Source organism: Sciurus vulgaris (genome assembly GCF_902686455.1).
Source record: "Sciurus vulgaris genome assembly, chromosome: 12".
Lineage (NCBI taxonomy): Eukaryota > Metazoa > Chordata > Mammalia > Rodentia > Sciuridae > Sciurus > Sciurus vulgaris.
In genome coordinates, this window is record NC_136473.1 from 97,910,038 (window position 1) to 97,919,632 (window position 9,595).

At 47.7% G+C, this 9,595-nt stretch overlaps 1 protein-coding gene across 1 annotated transcript in view; it reads right to left on the minus strand.

Annotated features, from left to right (window-relative positions):
• Positions 1-9,240, minus strand: part of LOC306642350 (uncharacterized protein C1orf21) — a 222,944-nt gene extending 213,704 nt beyond the window's left edge. Inside the window, exon 1 of the mRNA XM_079108038.1 lies at positions 8,886-9,240. The gene's annotated coding sequence lies outside the window, so the exon portion shown is untranslated. The remainder of the gene's footprint in view (positions 1-8,885) is intronic.
• Between the last annotated feature and the right edge of the window lie 355 nt (positions 9,241-9,595).

A 9,595-nucleotide genomic window follows, 5' to 3' on the forward strand; every position in this document is an offset into this window, starting at 1 on the left:
CTCCCCTCTGAAATCCACCCAGAATTTCACTTACCTAGTGGGTATCTCCATCTAAGAGAATATACACACCAAAACTCAACATTATTTCAAACTGACTTAATTATCACTCCCCCCACCCAATGCCAGGATCATCCACTTCCATAGGATCCATCCAGAAATTTGGCAATTATCCTTTACCCCGTTCGTCACTCTGAGTAATGCCCAATTTTACTGAGACCTACCAATCCTGCTTCCTAAATTCTCCTCCTGTGTGCTTCCGTTCTCCACCTGAAGTCATTAACGCAGCTCTTGGCGTGGCCTACCAAGTTGGTACTAGAATTCACTGATCTGTCTCTGTCCCTATTCCAGTCTCTTAACTACACTTGTGAAAGAGCCATCTGTGGGAAAACTATGTTTCTTCCTTCTTTATAATCTTTCAACACCTTCCATTGCACATAAATATGTTTTTTTCTTTCTTTTCTTTTCTTTTTTTTTTTTTTTTTTTTTGGGGGGGGGGAGTCACTGGTAATTTTAACCCAGGGGTACTTTACCACTAAGCCACATCCCCAGACTTTTCTTATTTTTTTAATTTTGAGACAGGGTCTCACTAAGTTGCATAGGGCTTCACTAAATTGCTGAGGCTGTCCTTGAACCTGGGATCCTCCTGCCTTAGTCTTCCAAATCTCTGGGATTACAGGCATGTGTAACTGCACCCAGCACATTGCTTGTATTTTGAACAAACATCAAACCCTAAAATATGACCCAAAGGCCTTGCATGGTTCATCAGCCTCATCTCCACAGTCCTCCATCACACTTGGGAAGTCCAGCCACGCTGATCTACATCTACACAGTGTGTCTTCTGCTGAAATGCCCGACTACATCTTCCCTCTGCCCCCAAACCTCATATCCCCAAATGTCAATGTACAAACTGACCTACAATTCCACAGTAAAATGAGAAAAGAAAGCTCTCGAACCAATGTTGGTCCCCCAATATTTCTGGAAATGTAATCAGTAGCCCAGACGACTCCTGTGTAGCTTTCGAGAGCCCAAATAACTCCTTCTCTGGAGCCTTCTATGACTTCTCAATGCTGGGGAACCATATAATTTATTGCCCAATCTGGGACTCTCTTGAGATTAAAGGGGTACTATGATTAACTATTTGGACAGTGGGAATAAACCAAGACAGTGGGAAACTGGGGTGCTAGCCCACCTCTAGGCAGAGCTGGGTATTTTTCTATCCCAGCTCCCAAAGCACCTCTGTCTATTCATGATACATCATGTGTTCACATGTCAACTCCCCTGCTTGTCTGCACCAAAGCAGGGCCGGGCCTTGTTATCTCTGTATCTCCAGCATCTCTGCAGTGCCAGGCACCGAGATGACACAAAGCGTCATCAACAAAAGTAAATGTTTGTTCAATAAACCATCTGAGCTAATAAGAAAGATTAGGTGCCTTAACCTTGACCAACGATTTTTTTTTTTAATTCCCATTATCTTTTCTCCGTCCAGACTATACTTCCTCTTTTAATTAAAGAGAGATGTATATGGGAGCAAGGTTTCCACAGAAAAATCCCAAGCCTCATATCAGCAACTGTCAATCAACCAATAGCTACTATTCAGCACAATCACCGCTTCAGGATTAGAGAAAAGATAGAAGAGTTTACATTTGATTGGGGTCAAAGAGTCTATAAATGATGGTCTGGGGGGCAGCTCAGCGGTACAGCCTTTGCCTAGCATGCACAGGGCCCTGGGTTCTGCCCCCCGCACTTGCACAAAAAGAAGTATATATATGAAAAACAAAAATGAAATAAAAAAGATGAAATAAACCTCATAGGAATTCATGGAAGGAAGAGAGAACCCACTCTTATGGCAGACAAAGGGTTCCTTGGAAGAGATGGGATTTGAACTGAGACTTGAGAAATTGCTTCAACCTCCAGAGAAAAAACAGAAAGGAGACATCCCAAGATAAGGCAGGGTGGGTGTTGGGGAGACCCCAAAGGTAAGCATAAGATTTGTTTTGGGAGTTGGATCTCGACCATCATGGATTCCTGGCACAAAAGTCAAAACACCTGAATTTTCAGCAAATATGAAGCAACTGAGAGAGGTTCCTGGTTTGTCAATTCCTTCATCAAAATAGTGTCTGCCCGAGATACGAAATGAAGCCTGTGCTGCTTATTCCTTTAGAACCTGTTAATTGTAAGAACTGTTACAAAACCATCTCAGGAAAAATTGCTTTTTGACAGAATTAAAAAAAAAAAAAAAAAAGTGTTCATGTCAAAAACCCTCGGCATGTATGAACTGTCTGCTCTCCAGAAAGCTCCCTGCAAACCCAGCTGCAGCATCTCCTTCCTCTACCCTGGGCCTTTCCACCCTCTCGTGATAGAAATGGGAGTGTGAATCTAGGGACTGTATCATGCACGCAGACCCCCTTGTCAACTTTGGGCTTCAGGGAGAAGCTGTTAGGAGTGGCTGTAGCACACATGGCACCACCTAAGTTGTAGCTGAGACTGTCACTTACCACTTAAATCTGTGACAGCCAGTATAAAGAAAGTCCCCATATCCTACTGAAATCTACCCACTTCTCAGACCTCTTTCCCTATCCAGCTGTAACCAGCAAAGCCATAAGTCACCAAGGGAAGTCGACTATGTCTTAACATATAGTTTAACAATGAACTGAAACTACAGTAATACCCACCACACTCAACTAGAACCAGTTTCATTTAAAATTATAAAAAAAAAAAAAAAAAAAAAAAAGGAATTCGGGGCAGGGTGCAGTGGCATTTGCCTATAATCCGAGTGACTGGGGAGGCAGGCTGAAGCAGGAGGGTCATAAGTTAGAGGCCAGCCTCAGCAACTTAGCAAGGCCCTGTCTCAAACTAAAAAATAGAGGACTGGGGTTGTAGCTCAGTGATGGAGTGCCCTGAGATTCAATCCTCAGTATTACAGTCAGAAAAAAGAAGAAAGACGAGAAAGAGCGAGAGAGAGAAAGAGAAGTCTTACTTCTACCATCATCTCCCTGCTTTCCCCTAAAGCACCTTCTTCCAAAAGCCCTGAAGCACTCAGGATATTGCACAATCCACGTGAGATCTACTTTTGAAGTGCAGTTTTCTAAAAAGGCCAATCCACATTCACATACGATAAGTTAATGAGGTGTGTTCTCCAGTAGCAATCCTCAGTTTACCACTCCCCCCTCCCACCACCACTAACCTGACTAATAAGGTCAAATAGGCTACAAACGTACAGGGGAAATCAACAAAGTTAGGTCTTAGCTAAAGAATCTTTACTTGCCATAAATGTGTCCTTGTGAGCTTATAAAATTTTTATGGACAGCAGTAAAACCACAACAATGAGGAGGAAAAAAGGTGATTCAAGTTGCGGTAATATTTATCTAACTAAAAGGGGAAAAGAAGGTAATGAAGATGATACTAAGTATACCGTTCCACTTTAGTGATTAGCAAGGAGAATCTGGCATGCAATGCAGCTTTTGAACGGTGTTATTATGAAAAGCTCAGAAATGCTTTCCAAGATTTGTTGTCCAAATCTTTAAAAATAACAATAATCATCATGATATTTCCTTTATCTATTAACCAACAGAGGATGTAAGAGCTGAGTGAAGAACCAAAGCACTTCAGCTATTATTAAATGGCTTAAAGAGGCTTAAAAAGTCAGCAGTATAACCTAGTGGAATCAAAAGTGAAAACTAAGGCAGAGAGGTCCCTGAGCTGGGGGGTGCTCTGATTCCACCCCCACCCCCAGAAGGTATAAAGTATGTGACCTGTCAATTCATGAATGCCATAAACACATCTGCTGAGATGGCGGGAGCCCGGGAGACAGGCAGAGGCAGGTATGTGCTGGAAGATCTGAGGCTTGATGGGGAGAAGTGGGTGGGAGGATGGAGGGAGGAGGTGCGGGGCAAAGTAGGACAGCAGCAGGCAGAGGGGCCCCGAGGGCAGAAGGGAGAAGCGGGCTGGAAGCAGGAAGTCTACCTTGGACAAACAGGTGGGAGGAGTCGGAGAGAAAGTGACTTGGAGATGGGGTTGCAATGCATCAACAGCTCATCAGGCACAGGAGACTCACATCTTGCAGGCTTAAGTGTGGTGGCAGGATGCGAAGCAGGAGGGATGTAGGGATGAAAACAGGTGGGACTGGAAAACATGAAAAAGCTTCAGAAAGAATAAGAAGGTGGAAGCGGTATTTGGCAGGGGCAAGACATCAAGTCAGCCCCAGAGAGGGAAGAGATTTCCAAGAGAGCCACAGCGGGCTAGGGGCCTGAGGGAGCTCCAGGAACCAGGCAGGGCTGCTCTTTGCTTCTTCCAAGTCACTTTAGAGGGAGCAGCAGTGAATGCAATACATCAAGAGCTGGGCTACCCAAGCTTGCCAGGATGTCTCCACCATTCCAGAGACCCCAGCATGGAAAATCCTGAATGCTATGACTGCAGTCAAGTGTCAGATGAGACAGGGACAAAAAAGGACCCTGAGAACCATAAGACACCCTCTAAGTATGAGGCACCGTTGTTCACTGAGCCCCTGACAAACAAGACAAAGGCCACAGCCACTACCATGAGGAAATGAGTATTTGTCAAATAGGGAACTGTGTATATTCCAAGTGAAGATGTCCCCCACCCCAACTAGGAATACCAGTTATCTGACAGAACATCGCATTCGATGTTTACTTACTTGTCAAAAATGTTTCAACGTTAAAAAAACCTACCTGAGGCATAATATGGAACTCTTAATAAACCATCACACAGGTTTATTAAAATTTATGTCTGCGTCTAATGCATGTCTCCAAGGTTTTGACACATTACAGGTCTTAACTAATTAGGTTAATTCCTTCAATCTGATCTCTCACCCAGTGACTTCCAAGTGCTAAGTTGTGTGCCAGCTGCTATGGGGGCTGCTGAGACAGCCAGACCATCCTGCCCTCCAGCAGCCTGGCCGATCAGGCTTCTCAGCTCCCATTTCAGACAGGGGCAGCGGCATGTCCTTCCACACGTGAAGGGAGAATGTGACCTCACATTAGGTGACCAGCCCCAAACCTAGGACATGCATTTTCCAGCAAGATATTTAATGAGAAAGTATGGAAGCGTCTTAATACCTGGAGACTGCAGACCCTGTGTGTTCCCTTCTGTGTCTACCTGGCCCAGCGGACGACCAACCACTCCTGTTCAAATTGCATAACCACATCATGTCATGTTGTTTCTTGTTGCAACTGTAACTTGTAAAATTAAACTTCAGAACTGAGATAGTCAAGCTAAATAATTGCCTACTTTAAAATATGGATATATATAATTTACATGCCACGTCAGATAAGCTCCTGAATTATGATCTCTGAAAGTCAAAACTGTCACCATTTTGTAAAATACAGCTTCACTGTCGCACTTCTTCCTGCACTGAAGCCCTGGCCTGCAGTTTCCTAAGCACTATTTTATACTATCTATTGCAAGTTGCTTTCCCTGTTTTAACAAGAATCTATTTAAACACAACTTTTCTTCCCCCATACTGTGGGGCTTTAAAATTGAAACTCAAAGAACTGTGAAATGACCAAAAAAAAAAAAAAATGCATTTATTTGCTATAAACATATTAATAAACAATGTGTGGGGCCCTCCCGTCTATAGTCTCCTGTAACCCTCCACTCACATTGGGAAGGAGGCTTCATTAGATCTGTTTTCAAAATAATATCTTCCAGATTTCTGCATTTTCAGGAAACTGTTTCATGACATATATATTTGTAAGATATATGAGCTGATTTACATAATCAATATGATCCTGAAAAGTTGAGGGCAAATCAATTTTTACATATGAACTATTATCACACTTTTTTTTTTTTTTTTTTTTTTTGGTGGTGCTGGGGATTGAACCCAGAGCCTTGTGAATGGGAGAAGCAAGCATTCTACCAACTGAGCCACATCCCCAGCCCCTGAACTATTTTCATGTAAAGTGGCATTATGAGCCCAACCTTCGCCTCCAACTGATAGGCAGCCACGTACCACGCAGAGGGCTCGCTGGAGCGCCGCTGTTCAGCCACGTGCACATCCTCATCCCTAACTCTCTGATGAGTCTGATTTCATTCCACCATGGGGAGGTCCAGAATTAAACAGTTTAAACCATATAAAACAAGCCGTGCCCACAGTCTGAGATGTCAGCCAAACAGCAAGAGGGTAAATACATTGAAGGCACACAAAGCAACGCCACCCCTCCCACCTTTCCGTGTGGTTCTAACAAGCTGGAGAAAAACAAAGTACTGTCTCCGAAGACAATGAGGTTTGGACAATTTCTCCATTAATTAGCAATCTTCTTCTAAGGTCTCCCTCCAGAACTATGGTCAAATTCTCTTCCTTGGGGCCATTCTCAAAGAAGAGCTAGAAGGAAACTTTGAACGACAGACAACCCCAAGACCTGTGCATTTAAATGTGTGTGCCAGAAAAGGTACTTCGTAGGGGGTGCAAGTGATATGGACAGATTCAATGGGAAACTCAGCCCATTTAGGACCCTATGGGAGTAAGTCTCCTCCCCTCTCCTGCCCTGATGGGAGGAATGGTGACACTCCCTGTCCCAGCCTCTGATGTCTCCTCTGACAAAAAAAAATCCAATAGAAGGGGGCCTCAAAGAGGCTGGAACAAGATGCTCCCCTGGTCCCAAATTCATCACAGTGCTGAGACACCAGCAACTGGCAAATGATGCTCATAATGGTACAAACCACCCTTTGGCTCTGTACAGTACTGTAATCAATCACAACAAATAGCAATAATTAATGGGCAAGCTCTCGATGTGTACCCTGTGCTTCTTCAAGAAGCCCAGACCACCTTTGACAGTGGCCAGGTGGGAGAGGGATGAATTCCTTAGTCATCTAGAAAACAGAATCACCACTTCTCTCAACTCACAGTGAAACTGAGTCAGCCCTGGAGAAGGAAGCTAGAACCTCCACAGGCCTTTCAGGATGAACTTTTTACCCTGGAGGATATGAGTCCTCTCTACCACCCAAGGCCATAATTGGGGGAAACACACCCCAGATGAGATAGGCGTCTAGACAGAATGGGCACCTCACCCCTCCTGGAGCATCCACCAATCAGAGGGTCCCCTTGACTCTGTTGCTTTCCCAGCAGCCCTCTAGAGCAGTTCTCTGCTGGGTCTGCATAGCAGGAAACGTTAAGGGAGATTACATTTCAATGCTGCATTTGTGATCCATGAAGTGCTAGTCCCAGCATCAGTATAATGCTATAAATACACTCAGTTGTTCTATCACACTGGCACTTCCTACTTTATAAGCAGCAAAACAAAAATAGGTGATCAAATCCAAATTAATTTCCATGTCTGATCAACAGCATTTCTAAACAGTCAACACAGAACATGTTCTTACTGATCATAAAATCCAGCTCTAGAAGTATAAAAAAGGGGAGGAAAAAAACCCCAAATTCAGCATCTTGAACCAAAAGACCCTCAGAAACATCTTCTACCCCCACTGGAGCTGAAGTGCTCAGGCCCACTCCACCCATGTTTTTTCCTATCCTGGTACATCCCAATTTTACCAAAATGAAAGGTTATTCTCATTAGGTGGAAGGTGAGCCCAACCCCTGGAAGAGGAAGGTTCCCTACAAACGTCTGGGTAATGAACTTGTCATTTCCCCAAATGGCCTAAAAGGAAAAAAAAAAGAAAAGAAAAAAAAAAAAAAAAAAAGTATTGCCTGGAATCTCTGGTGTGTCAGCCCCCTCCCAAGTCTGAGTCAGAGTAAGTGTCTTCGCTGAGGTTTGGGTTGATCAGGGCGTACCACTTTCAGAGTTGCTCCAGTAACTGAACTTATGGCTGTCTTCCAGCCAGAGAACATAAGCTCTATCTATTTTAAAACAATTTTCCTACCCCACATGCATGGAGGTATCTCATAGGCTGTCAACTTCCTATTGGAAATAAATCACTTCTCTCTCAAACTGGCCTTGCCATCTCTCAGGATTAATGCGTGTTTATGTGGGTATATTTTTATCTTTGACCATGCAACTCTTGGAGCAAAGAAAGCCACCCCAAATTTTACCAAGATGCCTGAGCCATTCACAGCTTTAGAAAAGAAATGAATGGGTGAGAGCCCTTGAGCCCAGGGACTCCTCTCACACAAACAGTAAGTGGGAAAGGGGGGGAAAAAATCCCTCTGGAGAGAGAGAGAGGGGGGGCAGGGTGGATGATAGGGAAGGACATTAACCAGCAGAGCAAAGGCAGCCGCGGCGGCCGCACTTCGCAAACTGCCTGCAGAGGGGAGTGAAATCTGTTCGGTGCACAATAACCAAGCACCCTCCGGCTGCTCGAATGGGCACGAATGATAAATACACCGAGGAAGGCGAACATGCACCGAAACGAGCCACCCCGAAAAGGTCAAAACTTCAGAAACCCTGGGAATCCCACCACCCACATAAATACATCAGTGGTTGCGAGCAAGAGAAGGGACTTGGATACTTAGCAAAGGATCTAAATTTTGTTTTTGCTTCCCAGCTCTGGCTTGCAAAGTACAGCGCTTCCAGGCAAAGCTGGAGAGGAGCAGGAAGGCTGAGGGCGGCGGGGGGTGCGGGTGGGGAGGGAGGGGTGTCTAACACCAGCCACCCAGGCCTCGGTGTGACGAAAGTCGTCAGCAGCCCCAACCGCATCCCAGCCCCTCCACCCCGACAAGCAGACGCCCCCTGCAGCTCCCCCACCCCGGCTTCCGTCCCTTGCAGCAGCCCCACCAGCCCCGCACCAGCAGCAGCCCCGGCCCGGGCACCGCGCCGGCAGCGCCACGACCGCGGTTCCCATCCCTTCCGCGCGGCAGACATCCCGCAGGCCTCCCTCCCAGCCCACCCGGGGATGCCCGGGGAGCCGAGCCCGGGAGGGCTGCGCGACAACTCCCCCCGCCCCGGGGCTGCCTGGCCATGGCTCCCGCTTACCTTGGGCGCTCGCGGGGGGGCTGAAGGTGCAAGCCTCCCGCCCCCCGCCCGTGCCTCCTCGCTCTTTTCTTCCTCCCTCCTCCTCCTCTTCCTCCTCCTCCCCACAGTGTGTCCGGGTCTCCCCCTCCTCCCCGCTGCTTGGAGTAACAGCAGAACACCCCGAAGCCGGGCCCGCGTGCGTGCGTGCAGGAGGCGGCGGCGCGCGGCCAGCTCTCCAGTAACTGAGCGCGGCGCGCGGCTCCCAAGTAAAGTGTGAAAGAAGCGGTGGCCGCGGCGGCCGCGGCAAGGATCGTCCCCCCGGGAGTGGGCAGGGAGCGAGCGGGAGCTGGCTGGGAGCGAGAGAGGGAGGGGACCGGGAAGGAGGAGGGAGGGGACCTCCTCGCCCAGTCACTCACTCGAGGGGCGGGGGCAGCCAGACACTCCCCCGCCGCCAGTCCCTCCCCGCGCCCGACTCCCGCGCGCGTCCTGCTCCCCTCCCCCGGGGAGGGGCCTGCGGAGGCCGCCCGGGCGCGGCGCACTGGGGAGGCAGGGCCGGGGCGCGGGCTCGGGGGCCGCCGGGCTGCAGGGAGGGTGTGCGCGCGCGCGCGCGCGCGTGTGTGTGTGTGTGTGTGTGCTTGCGCGCGCCCGCGCGAGAAGGCCAACCGGAGGGGAGACCCGGACTGCAAAGCTGTGTCCCTCTGGCCTTTCTGGGTCTGTCACTCGGAGGGTAG